General features: G+C 50.6%; 1 non-coding gene across 1 annotated transcript; it reads right to left on the bottom strand.

Annotated features, from left to right (window-relative positions):
• Nucleotides 1-15,755: 15,755 nt before the first annotated feature.
• Nucleotides 15,756-15,827, bottom strand: TRNAC-GCA (transfer RNA cysteine (anticodon GCA)). Its single transcript has one exon. It is a non-coding gene; the product is annotated as a tRNA-Cys (tRNA).
• Nucleotides 15,828-16,054: the final 227 nt, after the last annotated feature.

Genomic DNA, 16,054 nt, shown 5'->3' with positions numbered 1-16,054 from the left:
AGCAGCCACCTTCTTATGTCGGGGGGGTTTGTAATTTCCCCAGTCCTGTCTTGAAGCAGCAAAAATTTGAAGCAACGGATGGACCAGCGTTACAGCTCACTTTTATTTGGCAAGCAAAGGAAAATACATCCTCGAGGCGTGAGGGCAGGCCGACCCAAAAGACACAAAGAGAAGAGAGGCCAGAGGCTCAATTTTGGCTCCCCTTTTTATATATTTTCTCTCCTCCCCCTGAGCCTACCCTATGTACATTGGGCTAGCTAGCTAGTTAGGAGGGTTGTTTGTTTCACCTGAGGTCCTCACTTCGGTACTCGGACTTTCCTTTGTTCCATTTTTCGCAGGCTTTTCCCTTCTTTGTCTTTTAGCACCGCCATTCTGGACTCCTTTTTCCTACTCTAACTACCTAACAGTTGCAGAAAACCAGTTCATGCATAACTCCAGGCAGGACATGGGAAACGTAACCCCTGGATCCCCACTATAGCATCACTAACGCAAAGCAATATCCCCTGGACAAGGGCATCTCCAAGGGTACCATATTCGCACCCTCCAAGTCCTGTGGGCCGCACCCCTCATTCACAAGAAAAGACAGGCAGGGTGGGTGGTGTCAGCGTAGCGGGGTGGTTGTCACAGTTCCCATCTGGGAAACCTTAGCCCACCGCTCTGCAGGAGTTAGGGCTTTTCTGAATTTGGGTTATATTAGGTTATACTGGGAAGGGAAAAGCAGCAAATCTCTGAGAAAAAGCGTGCATCTTTTCCTTCCCATATTCTTCAATTCCAAGGTAATCCCACTCCAATTACATTTATAAATTTAAAGTGGTTAATGTGGTGCCATGTTAGACACTCACACCCACCTTCAAACTGCACTTTAGCTTCCAACTCAATTGCACGTATGCATGTGAAAATGGGAGACCAGGGAGAGAACAATTTCACAGCCTCCCTCACACGAGCTGCTTTGAAAACCACAGTTGCACTTAATCCCATCAATTGCATGTATAAATTTTTTAAAAGTGATGCCAGACTGGAGAGAAGAGCTTTGACTGAGTGCTAACGAGCCTCCAAATCAGTCTCCAGTCAGTCCCACTGTGCAGTGGGGGCCCCAGCATAAACAGCCGAAGGCAGCTATACATACCCCCAGACACCAGTCACCATCCCCTGCAAACCTGGCTCCAGTTTGGATCCCCATCCCAAGGGCTGGTAGCTTTTGTGAAAGGCTGAGTCAGTTGCAGGTCAGTGCTCACCAACCTTACAGAGAGGGAAACTCTGGGTCAAGCCAGGCCTCACTGTTTAAGACGGCTGACATACATCCCTCCAGGATTCTAGGACACGGGGACGAGAGAGAACTGACAAGGTCAGGAAGGCCTGCTGCCTTATTCTGTGAATGAAGGAGTAATAAATTCATTGCAGAAGGGGCTGAATGACTTGATCAAGACCACATGGGGAGTTAGCGATCAGAATCAGAACTCCATCTTATGGTTTCTTTGACTTATAACCCACTGCTACACAAGACACTTTTATATTATGGATTAAAAAAAAAAAAAAGAGGACATATGCATGTCACTTTAAGACAAAAAGTCCTCTATAAATAGGCAGCTCTGCCCCTCACTTCAGTGCTAATTCTGGCCCTCTCCTCCCACCAGGGAGCAGGGCAGACTCCATCCTCCATCCCTCACTCCCACCCACAAGCTGCCAGGTCTCTGGACCAGGTGGACATATAGCCAAAGTCCCATGCACTTCCTTTCAGGGAAAGCCTTTGACCTCCACCCTACAGTTCCTGGACCCCAGGTCTTTATCCTCCTATTTACTCTAGTCTGTGGCAAGACCAGCACCACCCTGGCCCTAACCCTGGTTCTCCTCATGTTCACCACTGTCCCTCTTCCCAGGAGGACCTCAGGAGCTTTTCTTATCTCGAGGATCCTGAACACGAGCAGTGATGTGCTTTGGGGTGGACCTCCTTGCTTCCATTGAATTGGAAATGTTTTGTTGTAGTTGTTCAGTTGCTAAGTTATGTCTGACTCTTTGCAACCTGATGGACTGCAGCACGCCAGGCTTGCCTGTCCTTCACCATCTCCCAGAGTTTGCTCAAACTCATCTCCAATGAGTCGGTGGTGCCACCCAACCATCTCATCCCCTGTCACTCAATAAGGAATAGAACTGCCTTCAGTTCCAGGATATTCCTGGAAACATTTCTTCAAAAACTGTCTTCTCCCCATTACGCCTATTAATTGAAGGACAGGCTTTTCAGGTGGACCCAGATCTTTTCTCTTCCACATCTGATGGGGGGTTTTGTTCCATTTTATTGACTTTACCTGCAAACTCCTCCACAGAATCTGAAAGTTCTCTTACCACAGCCCCCATTGTTAGAGCCCCTCCGTCTTTGTGCTTGCTCCTTGTCACAGCATCCTGCTCTTTCAGGGATGTGACAACTTCACCCTGAGATCAACAGGAGGACGTTCTTCATGTTTCCTCTGCTCCCTGCATGCTTCTTTTCCCCCAGTTCTGTTCTTAAAGCATTCTTGGCATTCGCCTCTGTTTTTCCTGTTAGGGGTGTCTGCCAGGTGTCTGGGGACCCTTGGGTCTCCTTCCATAGTTGAGAGAAAGCCCCTAAAGAGCTGGTTGGAGGTTCAGGCATGTGAGCTGGGCCTGTGCACTGATCGCCTGGGCTCTGCACAGGCAGGTGGGTCCTCTCCTTCCAGGCACAGGTGGGTCACGTGGCCTTTTCATTATCAGTGACCACATGACCCATGGTGACCCCAGCACAGAGCAGAGGTGGCCCTGCATTTACCCCCAGGCCATGTCAAGGAGCAGGCCTCCAGAAGCGAGGATTACAGCACAGAGACCCTGGATCGTCTGCCAGAAACAGCTAATGTGGGTGAGAAACAAACCCCTTGTTCATACCAGCCACTGAGCTTCTAAAATTGTCTGTTACTATAGCTTAGCCTATACTCTCCTGAGACGCAAAACTTGACGTGTGAACTTGGGGGTGGGAGGTGGGCTGCCACATCAAATACCTAAAATACGTGGCATCAGCTGCGTGGTGTGAAAGAGAGGAAGATGTGCCGGGGGTAGAGGAAAGGGGAACATGGAAAATTCTCCCAAGAGGCACCCTGAGAAACAGAAAGCAACCGTGATGATTCACTAAAGTAACGTGATGGGCCACGGGCACCCAAGCGTTTGGTGAAACATCATCCGGGAGTGTCTGCGGGTATCTGTGGATGACACGAACACGTGAACCATGGACTGAGCAAAGCAGACATCTTGGCCAGCACAGTGGTGGGGGCAAGGGGCTGAGGTGCTGCCCCATCCACCCTGTGGAGGGCTTGAGTAGACTCAAAGGCCAAGAAAAGAAGAATCCTTTCTTTCTGTCTGACTGTATTAGAGCTGGGACATGGTCTTCTGCCTTCAGACTCAGACACGGACTGGGACTTAGGCCACTGGCCCTCCTGGTTCTCACGCCAGAATGCATCGACAGAGCTATAGACACATCTTCGTAGACATATGCTGAGAGAGAGATTACACACAGATGTGATGCAGACACAGAGACAGAGATATGTCCTGTTGGCCTGGCGTCCCCAGCACAGCACCCTAAGGACCTTGCAGCTCTGCTGAACCAGACTATCGGGAGTGTGCACGTGGTTATAGCCGCTGCATTTGGTACTGAAGAGGGGACTTCCCTGGAGGTGCAGTGGTTAAGACTCCGTGCTTCCACTGCAGGGGCTGTGGGCTCAATCCCTGGTCAGGGAACTAAGATCCCACATGCCCCTCAGAGAGACCAAAAAAGGTAGTCATGAGCCTAGAAGAGAGCATGTGAGCCTCCAAGCAGGAATGCAAAGGAATAGAGTCAAAAACTTGGGGATTCGCTTGGCTGGAAGAAGGGGCTCTATCTCAGCCCCAAACAGTAATAGAAAACACTGAAAAAGTCTATGAGGGAAAAAGAAGTTAAAGGATGATTCTAAATAACCTTGAAGTATGAACCACAAAAGCATGGCCACCAAATGCTAAAAGTCTTCAATGAACAAAGATGTTCTTTTAAAAAAAAAGATACAGCATATAGAATATCCTTTCAGATGAAAAAAAAAATGACTGAGAGGGGAAGCTGCAGGAATGGCGTTCCCACCAAACCCTGATCGGATCTTCCCAAGATACATATAATTAAATTGAGAGAGAAAAAGGCAGGAGAGCAAGAGAGCAAATAAATGGAGCAAATTTAAGTTCTTCTATAAAATGATTGTGTGTGTCTATTTGCACATGGAGCTGACTTTGATCAAATAAATTATAAGCTAACTACATTTCTGAGAGCTTAATGTTGTCAAAAATACTATCAGCTGGGACTGTGACTCTTTAAAATGTGAAACGACCCCTGAACGCCTATTATCTGTGGATGGGAAATAGGAGTAGAAAGTTTTCTCCTCACCTCTCATGAGGCAAAGGAGGATAATAAAAAAGTAGGATGTTTAAAAAGGCAGAGAAGGGGACCACTGGACACAGAGGGCCGGGGTGGGAACTGAGGGTCATCAAATAGAACTGCCCTCTCTAGGACCAGGGACCCTACATGTGAGGGCCCAGGGACCCTACATGTGAGGGCCCAGGGGTCCCCTCAGTCTGCTGCCTGACTCCCCTCCACCCTCTTTCTGAAAAAGAATGTTCACTGCAGTGATTCTGTTCTGTCCCATGAGTATATATCCAGTGGGTGGAAAGGAGACAAGTGACTTGCCACATAGCAAGTTGTCAAAAACACTATCCCCCGCTGGACCTGAAATAGGGACTCGTGAGTATCACCCTTGATGACGAAGCTGGCAGCAGGTACCGCTGCTCCAGAGGCTAAGTTGGTGCCATCACTTGGTGACACAGGGGAGCAAGTTACTCAAGGACAGACAGTGAGAAGGGGACACAGGCTCCATGGCCACCAGATGGGAGGCCACTGTCCATGGTGCTCATAGACATTCCAGTTCTCCTTCCAGACACATGGTAAGATCTCACTGCCTACCCAGGTTCAAGCTACCCACAGCCACGTGGTGCTCTGGCCAGTGAGAGGCACAAGGAAAAGACACGTCTCTTCCGTGGGGACCTCCAGAAATCACTGCAGAACCCACAACACTGGCTCCCTCTGCATGAGGATGGCCCACGTGCCTGAGGCTCCCCCAAGCCTCAGCGAGAGGACCACCTGGAGCAGATCCCTGGATGATCTGAGGCAGACAGACGGCAGCTGACAGGGCATGGCGTGCACTGGGCTTGACTTGACTTCATTTTTTTTTTTTAGGTACTCTTTTTATTTATTTATAAATATTTATGTGTTTATAAAATAAATATGTGTTTATTTTTGGCTGTGCTGGGTCTCCACTGCTGCATGAGCTTTCCCCAGCTGTGGAGTGTGGGGTCCACTCTCCAGCTGTGGTGAGCAGGCTTCTCACTGTGGCAGCTTCCCTTGTTTCAGAACACAGGCTCTAGGTGCGGGTGCTCAGCAGTTGTGGAGCTCTACTCTAGCTTTTCTGCAGCCTGTGGGATCCTCCTGGCCCAGGGATCGGACCCACATCCCCTGCACTGACAGGTGGATTCCCATCCACTGCGCCACCAGGGAAACCCTTGACTTGGATTTTGACTTGATTTGACTTGGACTGGGGGCTTGACTTTATTGCTCAGTATCTGCAGACCTCCAAGTTTTCTGCTAGGAGGACAGATGGGCAGCTGCTTTGTGGAGGAGCTGGAATACCCACTGTTTATTATGCAGATTTTCACATGTCCTTCAGAGCAATGTCTCCACCTCCTCCTCTGGGCAGGGTGAGGGCGGGGTGTCGGGGGTGCGGAGGGCACAGAGCTGCAGAACCGGCTCTGGGGACAGGCTCAGGGAGTTCATCTGGGGTCTCCTGCTTTGTACAGCAGCTTGGCACCCAAGACTTCTTTCTATTTGCTTCATCACACACACACACACACACACACACACGAGCTTAAGTTTCAGCTTATCTGTTTTAAGGCAGTTACCTCTTTCATCTGCTGTCCAGCTCCTAATATTTGTGGCCATCTCTCTATGTTGTTGTCCCTTTTCTTCATCTCTTTGTTTACTGCTATTTCTTTTTTTAATCCTTTACTGCCATTTTAGAAGATGCTGCGGAAGGAGCCAAGAAGAAACCACGTGTTCACATCAGCAAGTTTAACCAAAAAACCCCCTGCTAAGTCACTTCAGTCGTGTCTGACTCTGGGCAATCCCATAAGACGGCAGCCCACCAGGCTCCCCCGTCCCTGGGATTCTCCAGGCAAGAACACTGGAGCGGGTTGCCATTTCCTTCTCAAAAAAAAAAAAAAAAAACCCTCTACCAGTTACTAATTCCACTTAAAAGTCACAACATTCCTTATTGCCATGAGAGGAATTAGGCTTATTTATCAGTCAATTTGTAAGTATTTACTGAGAAACTCACATACCATATGGAAGATACTGCTGTAGGAACAAGAAGAAATAGAAGCTAATTTTTCTCTCTCTCCTGAGTTCCTAGAATGTATGGATCATGCATCCCTTACATTCATCTTTGTGCCTCCCGAACCATCTTGATGATTATTTAATAATTGGTAAATGTTTCAATATTATCTGTGATAACACTTTTAGGGCTCAAAGTCTAGTTCATCTAAACATTAGATTATGTTGGTGGATAGACAGATACAGGTAGATAATAAAAAGCAGTAAATCCTAAAGGGATAAACACGAGTGAAGTCAAGCTGATTTGAAAGTTTAAACAAACAAAACAAAGCTCAGAGAGGTCAAGCAAATTAGCCGGCATCACAAAGTATTACAATCACCCTCCTCTCGCCTACTTGACACCCAGGGACTGAACTTGGGGCTCCTGCACTGCAGGCAGATATTTTACCGATGGAGCCACCAGGGAAACCCTTTGATGCCCAAAAGTGATGGAAAGGGCGTTTAAATCAGCTCGAGCCCAGAAGCGAGCAGCACAGTCAGAGCTTCTGGCTGGAGGCACCAGGTTCCCAGGCCAGTACCAGTACTGTGCCCAGTGATTCACAGGGGCCCAAGGCTCCCTGGATGAGGGACTAGGGGTGCATGGGAGGCAGCCTGTAACAGGACAGGCCACACACTCCCAGGGCAACTCTGCAGGACATCTCAGCATTGAGAACTTCAGGAGAGCTGGCTCACGCTGGGAAGAGTATGAGCCCTGCAGGACCATGGAGTCATTACCCACTCCCACCCCTCATAGCCCTTTCTCCTAAACCCTCTCTGGGGCAGCAGGAAGATCTGGATGGTATGATCTGCTGTTATCTGTGTCATGTAATCTTGAGCATCTTCTCTGGGTCGTCATTTCCACACACTTTGACATGCAGAGCCTGAGCCCCAGGGCAGGCCCACTTGACAATGGGGAGCCTGAGGCTGACTCTGGAGCAGGCATCCCATATTCCAGCCCAGACGGTTGATCCCTGGTCCCCTGCTTCTCTCACAGGCGTGCTGCCTCCTACACTTCACTTGAAATCATGGGGTCTGCTTTTTCCAGTACTGTTTTCTCCTCCACTGTCCCCGATCTTTGCCCTACTAGGGCCAAGCACCAAGGAGTGATGCGGTGCTCCAAAGCGGGCAGAGAAAGGGCCAGACGTGGCACAGGTCCGGAGCAGCTGAGACGCGCCCAACCTGAAAGCCCAGGAGGGCTCTGGGAGCAAAGTCAAAACCACCCATGAGATCTGAGAGATCCTCTGGCCTCAGGTGATGTCAGTAAGGTGGCACAGAACCAGAGCCCCTGGGAGAGGCCTCTTGTTCGAGAGGGAAGAGTTTATGCAGACCCGGGTGGCTGAGCAGTAAAGAACCCGCCTGCCAATGCAGGAGACACAGGTTCGATCCCAGGGTTGGGAAGATCCCCTGGAGGAGGAAATGGCCACGCACTCCAGTATTCTTGCCTGGAGAATACCATGGACAGAGGAGTCTGGCGGGCTACAGTCCATGGGGTCACAAAGAGTCAGACACGACTGAGTGAGCATAGAAAATGATTCTTATAGAAAGCAGAGCAGGAAATAAGGGGGAGAGGGTGGACAGAGAGGGAGAGAGACACGAAGTCTGCCTTGCAGAAAAGAAACGGCCGCTCTGGGCTTGCTGAGATAATTCCCTGGAGAGGGTCTGAGGGTTTGCACAGAGGCTGGTCTGTGAACCCCCATCAGATGGCTCCAGCATGTGGGCACAGGAAGCAGCCTTAAGCCCTGCCCGGACTCCCAGACGGGAGTGGGAGGGCTGAGTCAGAGCGCTGGTGAGGAGTGGAGTCTTCAAGTGAGGCTGAACATCCCCGCTCCAGCGGCCTGATTACCAGGACTTTGATGGCTCATTCACTGGCTTTTAGAAGTCCCAAGACTTTCAGGCTTTTACTTCTGATCCTGGTTGGAATCGGCCATCGAAGGCAGATGTGTGAATCAGGAAAGGAAATCAAAGTAAACTTACACAAAACCAGAAGTCAAGACAGAAGGCGGCCGCCCTGTCCCGCTGCTGTGGCCCAGAAGCCCTTTCAGTGTCATCTGTATAAGTCTCTAACCAAATGACTGGCCACATCTTTCTTACAGGGTCTTGAACACCCTGGTTCTTGGAAGTCAGTGGGGGAGGTCAGACAGGCTCAGCTGATGAAAAAAGTGTTACAGATGAGAGATAAAACCAGGCGGAAGGGGCGAGGGGCCCTTCGCAGGTGGAAGACAGGAGGACAAGGACCACCAACTCCTTGTGAACAGTGGGGTCCCTCCAGACAGACGGCGGCAGCGTCAGGCGCTGCACAAGCTGTAGCCTGTGTAATCCCCAGGGGGACGTTCCAAGGAAGGTGTTCACAGGCGACCAAGCTGAGGCTCAGACGAGTTCAAAGGCCAGGCAAGAGTATGCTTGTGGCAAAACTGGCATTTGAGCCCAACTGCCTCTGATTCCGAAGCTGACAGTGTCTCCACGCCAGGCAAAAAGAGAAGCACCATGCTCTGTAACTTCAAACCACATCCTTGCAGGCCAGTCCATCTCACTGTCTCCCAGGGAGAGTTCAAATCAGAGAAAGTTCTTAAACAGAGAACCCCAGGATGTTAGTTCTTGTCAACTCTTTTTGCTGTTTCACAGCCAAGTGTCAGGATGGGCAGTGGGTGAGGGGAGGATCTCCCCTTCCCTCTCCCTTCTCTCCCCCCTCCCTCCTTCTTTCTCTCTGGCTCTCTCCCTCTCTCTCCTTCCCTCTCTCTGTTCTCCCTCTCTCTTCCTCTCCTTCTCTCTCTCTCCTTCTCTGTCCCCTTCTCTCTCTCCCTCTCCTCTCTCTCTCTCCTTCTCTGTCCCCTTCTCTCTCTCCCTCTCCTCTCTCTCCTTCTCTCTCTCCTTCTCTCTCCTTCTTCTTTCTCTCCTCTCTCTCCCTCTCCTTCTCTCTCCTTCTTCTTTCTCTCCTCTCTCTCCCTCTCCTTCTCTTTCCTTCTCTCTCTTTCCTTCTCTCTCTCCTCCCTCTCCTTCTCTCTCTCCCTCTCCTCTTTCTCCCTCTCCTTCTCTCTCTCTCCTCTCTCTCTCTCTCCCTCTCCTTCTCTCCCTCTCTTTCTCTCTCTCCTTCTCTCTCCCTTCTCTCTCTCTCTCCCTCTCCTTCTCTCCCTCTCCTTCTCTCCCTCTCTCCCCCTCTCCTTCTCTCCCTCTCTTTCTCTCTCTCCTTCTCTCTCCTTCTCTCACTCTCCCTCCTTCTCTCCCTCTCCCGCTCTCTATCCCTCTCCCTCTCTCTCTCCCTCCTCTCCCTCTCTCTCCCTCTCTTCTCCCTCTCTCTCTCTCCCTCTCTCTCCCTCTCCTTCTCTCCCTCTCCTTCTTCTCTCTCCTTCTTCTCTCTCCTTCTCTCTCTCCTTCTCTCTCTCCTTCTCTCACTCTCTCTCCCTCTCCTTCTTCTCTCCCTCTCCCTCTCTCTCTCCCTCTCTTTCTCCCTCCTCTCCCTCTCTCTCTCCCTCTCTTCTCCCTCTTCTCTCTCCCCCCTCTCTCCCTCTCCCGCTCTCTCTCCTTCTCTCCCTCTCCTCCTCTCTCTCCTCTTTCTCCTTCTCTCTCTCTCCCTCTCTCTCTCCCTCTTCTCTCTCTCCCCCTCTCTCGCCCTCTCCTTCCCTCTCCTTCTCTCCCTCTCCTTCTCTCCCTCTCCTTCTCTCCCTCTCCTTCTCTCCCTCTCCTTCTCTCCCTCTCCTTCTCTCCCTCTCCTTCTCTCTCCCTCTCCTTCTCTCTCTTCCTCTCCTTCTCTCTCTTCCTCTCCTGCTCTCTCTCTCCCTCTCCTTCTCTCCCTCTCCTTCTCTCTCCCTCTCCTCTCTTCCTCTCCTGCTCTCCCTCTCCTTCTCCTTCTCTCTCTCCCTCCCTCTCCATCTCTCTCTCCTTCTCCTTCTCTCTCTCTCCCTCTCCTTCTCTTTCTCTCTCACCCTCTCCCTCTCCTTCTCTCTCCTTCTCTCTCCTTCTCTTTCTCCCTCTCCTTCTCTCTCTCCCTCTCCTTCTCTCTCTCCCTTTTCTCTCTCTCCTTCTCCCCCTCCTTCTCTCTCTCTGTCCTCTCTTTCTCCCTCTATCTCTCCCTCTCCTTCTCTCTCTCCCTCTCCTTCTCCCTCTCCTTCTTTCTCTCTCTCTCTCCCTCTCCGTCTCTCTCTACTTCTCCTTCTCTCTCTCCTTCTCCTTCTCTCTCTCTCCCTCTTCTCCCTCTTCTTCTCTCTCTCTCCCTCCCTCTCTTGGTGGGTGAAGCCACTCAATTTTTGCCAACTCACGTCCCCCACCCCCACCCAGCCCCCACCAGCTCTCCTGCGTTCTGATCTGCAGCAATGTATTCATGTATTCATTTGAAAGTTCTGTCTGTGCTGAAGCCCGCGCTGCTTGTAATTGCTGGCGGCCAAAAGCTGTTCTGTTTTTTCTGGCTGAGTGTACCAGGCAATCATCAGCTGTAATTATTTCGAGTCTTGTTACAGATGGAACTTCGAGGTTTTCAGTCTTAAACGGAATTCATTATTCAAATGTCTCCAGAGCTCACAGGAAAGAGCAAAGGGCAAGCCTCCCAGTGACCCAGGACACCCCAGAGGGTTTGAGAGATGAGAGTTGGCCGGGTCATTAGGCCCCATGGTGATTCCATGTGCCTTGAGCCCCAAAGCTGGAAGCCAGAGCCCCCAGGTGCCCAGGCCACCTCCTCATGTTCGTGACTCTGGTTCAGCCCTGCTCACCCTTCCGTTTCTCCACTGCAGCATTTCCAGGGCACAGATGCGACCTTGCACATCTCCCTCCTCCACACCCAGAAGAAGATCACACTGGGTGTGTCTTTAGCGCCTCCAAGTGCACCCAGAGTCTCTCCTTCAGGACCTTCCTTGGGTGAACAGGGAGTTTCCTGGGAGCAGAGCTGCTTTGGGAACCAGAGAAGCTCGGGGGGGGGGGGGGGGCAGTTCTCATGACACCAGCTCCACTAGGGTCAGGCTCCAGCCCAGCTTTGAGGTCTCCCGGGCCTGGGGCTTCGCTGCACATCAGGGAGGTGTCCAGCCAGTGCCCCATCTAGTGGGGAGGAGCCCCAAAGGGAGGAGTGGCTGGTGGAGAGGTCAAGGCTGTGTCTCTGGAGACCCCTGACCAGATCTGCGGGGAGAGCTTGTGTAGGACCAGGCTCTGGGGCCCTGGGGACAAGCTGCTGGCAGACAGAGGGTATGTCACAATGTTCCATCCGTGTGTCCTGCTCCAGAGAGGAGAAGGCCAGGGGGAAAGAGAAGCATACGCTCAACAGGTCCAGCGAGGGACAAGCAATGATCCCCACTCCTCTGGTGACACCTCCAGATTCTTCACTATACCAGCTAAACCCTAAACACCAACAATACCAGTATTATTCCCCTCACTCTGAAAAGGAAGACACTGAGGCTCAGAGAGGGTCACACAGAGCAAGGTGCGTGCCATGCTGAAAAGAAGACTTATAGAGAAAGAGACAGGGATGCGGGAATCTACGGGGATGAGAGGAAGGCCTTGCCCTTAGAAATGGAAGCAAAACCCCACTTCCACACAAAGACCCTGGGAGAACCCAACCACATCACACATATTTGATCAGTGGGGTTGGAAAGCAGCGTAGAGCTCGGGTTCTGGGAATCCTCCAGTGCCTGCATGTGGGGACCACACTGACCTCCTTGCGGTGAAGGGGGAGCCTGGTGACCGGGAACCCAGCTGGGCCACTTCTAGAGCCACCGTTTTCCAAGTCCTGCCTACAAAAATGTGATGGGGTTAAATTAATCCAGCCTTGAAGGGTTCATCAGCTGATGGATTTATAAACTTCTCTGGACCTCCAGTTCAGTAAGAAGATCAACATAGCAATGGAAAGTTCTGCAGCGGGATCCATGCTCCAAGGGTCCATGGCTTGACCCAGAACACCAGATAAGATGCCCCAGGATCTGGGGGAGGCTCTGGACCACCTGAGCAGAGAAAGACCTTTCCATCAGGGAGTCTCCTGGAGGCAAGCCGGCCAACTGCATGGACCCCTCCGGAAGGTGGCCTCTCCACAGCCAGAGCTCCAGCAGGCGCAGTGAGACCTCCCTGGAGAGTCTCACAGTCTTCACATCCAGCCCGTAGGTGTCACTGAATTCTTTGTGCCCCTAACATCTCTTGAAACCTGTGATGCACTGCTGCCAACATGCTAGCAAAAACATTCCAGGTGCTTATCAAACATCCTCCCATGTGCCATGGACTCTGCTGGTGAGAGGGCAAGTAGGTAAGTGACAAAACACGGATGGGCAGACAGGGGCTGTGACATCTTCCCTTAACAGGACTTGGGCCCTAGGCCTGACCCCCAGCAGCTCTGGGATTCCAAGAGGTGAGCAAACCACAGTCTCCTCTCTCTCCCTGTACAGCTCCAGAAGATTGCTGGGGTCTGGCAGAGTCTCTGCCACTTACCAGCACTAAATCTGCCTTATATGTGTTTATTTAAAAAAATTTAAAAGCCCCAAGAAACGCAATTAAAATATTATAATTATTTGTGTTGGAGTATTTGCTTTTTTCAGCCCCTATTAAAAAAAATATGCAAATTTGGAGAAGTTTTAGCTCCTAGTAAGCCTTCTGCCTTTCACTAGATCCAACATATTAGCTTTATGGAAATGTGTTGGTTAGGTTCCTTTAAAAATGATTGTTGCTTGATTTTGCAGGTTTTCTCCCCACTTCCCTCTCAAACTGGAAAAGTAATTAGTTGCGGAGGGTTTTGTTTCTGTGTGTCTGCCTCCTCCCCAGCCCAGGATGGCCAGTCAGCCAGGCCAGCTGTGACAGAGTAAGAGATAAGCAGAAGCATCCTCAGATACTATGAGATGTCCAGGGCTAGAGAAAGGGGCAGACCCAGATTTTCATACTATGTTAGATTAATTTTTAATCATTTTTCTAAAATCATCAAAGCACTTCACAGCATTTTATTTACTCTAAAAATATCCCTGGAAGACAGTCACTGAGCTGGGACCATACCCGAGGAAGCAAGGTTTTGAGCAAAACCGCCATGGCTCCAGGTCCCACGGCAAGTCCTCCACCCACACGGCGGCCTGGAGAACCGGTGTGTGTGGTCGCCGGCCAGAGCACTGTCCAACTTGGCAATCGGAGATGAAGAGCTCCTATATTTCTGCCTGAGGCTCTCTCTACATCCCTGGAACGCCCGCCCTCTTCTCTGACATCTGATAACCTACTTTGGTTAAAAACAACCAAACAGATGTTTGCTGACCTAAGTTTAAGAGAAAAAGCCTTCCTTGGAAGGATGCTGGCTGGCTATGCTCCCTAAACTGAGCCATGGGAAGGCCAGGAAGCAGCACGGTGGTCCCTGGCCTGTCTAGTGTGGCCACCCTGACAGAGCCCGCCCCTCCCCTGGGTCCGGAGCTGCCCTGGCTCAGGTTAGGACCTGGTCCCTACTCTACGTGCTGCCAGGCAGCTCCAGCAGAGTGCTGTGAGGAGTGGGGAAGGGGCGACTCCCCACTGGAGGGCTGGCGGGAGGGCAGGACGCTCTGAGAGAACCTCACAGATAAGGATGCCGCCGTGCTGAGGGGTCCTGCCTGAGGTCTCACCCAGTGAGAACCCAGGAGTCCTCTCTCCCACCCACAACCCATCTGCAGCCCTTGTCAGAGACCACCCTGTGAGTCAAGTCTGCCCAGGTTCATTCCCAGAGACAGTGCCCTCCAGCTCCTCTCACTGCAAACAGTACAGCAGGACGGAGGAGGCAGAAGGAGAGAGCAGACGCAAGCCCGTCACAGATCTCAGTTTTCTGGTCCCACTTTACAAACATCACTCGTTTCCCGCCGCTGCTGGCTCTGAGAGGTGTCCGTTATTCCTGCTTGTCCTTGCTCTGTCTCTCTTGCCAGGAACTGAGCTGCTGAGTGCTTGGCATCAAGCAGGGCAGAGTCAGCTGCACTGTCTCCTCTTGCTGGCAGGCGGGTCAGTTTCTCCCTCTGAATCCCTTCACAAAATTCCAGCTCCAGGGAGCCTGCCTGAGCCCCTGGGGACTCCTGGGGGCCTATCTCCTATTGCGATCTTGCTCTCCCTCTTGGCTTTCGCTGGGGACGTGGGTCCCTGTCTCTTCCATGCTGCACATGTCCTAGGAAGACTTGGCTTTTCCTTGGTGCTCCGGCCCCAAGTCGCCTTCCACGTGGTGAGGCTGATCCCTAGCTCTCTCTTCAGCACGCCCCTGCAGCTTCCCAGTTTCCTATAGCCTGTAAAGAATCGGTTTGGGGAATCAGCCCCTGGGGCACCCAGAGGCTGGATTTTATGGCTCGCACCTGGGCCCTGGCCTCCCTCCTGATGTGTTCAACAATTGCGCTCCACCCTGGCATGAAGCCACAGCAAAGTGTGGCTACTAGAACCATCCATGACTCAGAGCTGAGAGACACTGGAAGATGGAACTGACAACTGGCTGAAATTACAAGCAAAACTCAATCACAGAGAATGTAACAGATAAAAAAAGGTGATAAACAGGATAAACAGCATGGCTCAGGTGTCCACTGCTGCCTAACCAACCACCCCAATTCCACCAACATTGTTTGCAGAAATTGACGAGCAGATTATAAAGTTTGTATGGAAGTGCAAAACATCCAGAAAATCTGAAACAATAGCTTTTTAAAAAATCAAAGCTGGAGTACTCACACTTCTAGATTTCAAATTTTACATAAAGTCACAGTTATCAAGACGGTGTGGTCCAGGCATAAGGTAGGAATATACATCAATGGAAGAGAAGTAGACAGAAGCGAACCTTATGTTTCTAATCAGCGGGTTTGACAATGGTTCCCAGGAAATTCACTGGGGAAAGGAGAGTCTGTCCAGCTAATGATTCTGGAACAACTGGATAGGATAAAAAGAATGAACTTAGACCCTTAACTCAGACACCAGCAAAAAATGAACTCAAAACAAACTGTTATACTTCACATGCAAGGAATAGTCTTCTTCCACGTGATCTAACGGAGTAGAATGAAAGGACACTGGATGTAATGATGTAACCTAAGGGGAGAAAAGACTAAGACACAGACAAGGGAGGGGGTTTCCCAATCAAATAAGGAGATGCTGAAATCTCAAATCCTGAGAATATTTGAGAGAAAGAAGAATAACCCCTTGAAAATACCAGAGGTAATGAAACATCGTATGCAAAACCCATTTTCTTGATGAAATCAAGCTCACTTGCTACTTTTTTTCCCCACTTGACCTACCAATTATAAACAAGTGAAAGTGAAGTCACTCAGCTGTGTCCGACTCTCTGCGACCCCGTGGACTGTAGCCCACCAGGATCCTCCGTCCATGGGATTCTCCAGACAAGAGTACTGGAGTGGGTTGCCATTTCCTTCTCCAGGGAATCTTCCCGACCCAGGGATCGAACCTGGGTCTCCTGCATTGCAGGCAGACGCTTTAACCTCTGAGCCACCAGGGAAACCATAATTATAAACAAATGTATGCAGAAATCTCCCACCAGGAAGGTGGGTCAATCCACTTCTTCCTATAGCTCTATCAATTTTTACTTAATACATTTTGAAGGATTTCATACCGCATCCTCATGGTTAAATGCACGCTGTTTTATTACACAGTGACCATATCCATCTCCAGAAATGTCTTCAAGTCTGCTTTGTCTAATATGAAGATAGCCAGATTACCTTCATT

This window comes from Ovis aries, chromosome 21, assembly GCF_016772045.2.
Source record: "Ovis aries strain OAR_USU_Benz2616 breed Rambouillet chromosome 21, ARS-UI_Ramb_v3.0, whole genome shotgun sequence".
Classification (NCBI taxonomy): Eukaryota; Metazoa; Chordata; class Mammalia; order Artiodactyla; family Bovidae; genus Ovis; species Ovis aries.
Note: the sequence above shows the minus strand (reverse complement) of the source record. Positions and strands in the feature narration are given on the sequence as shown.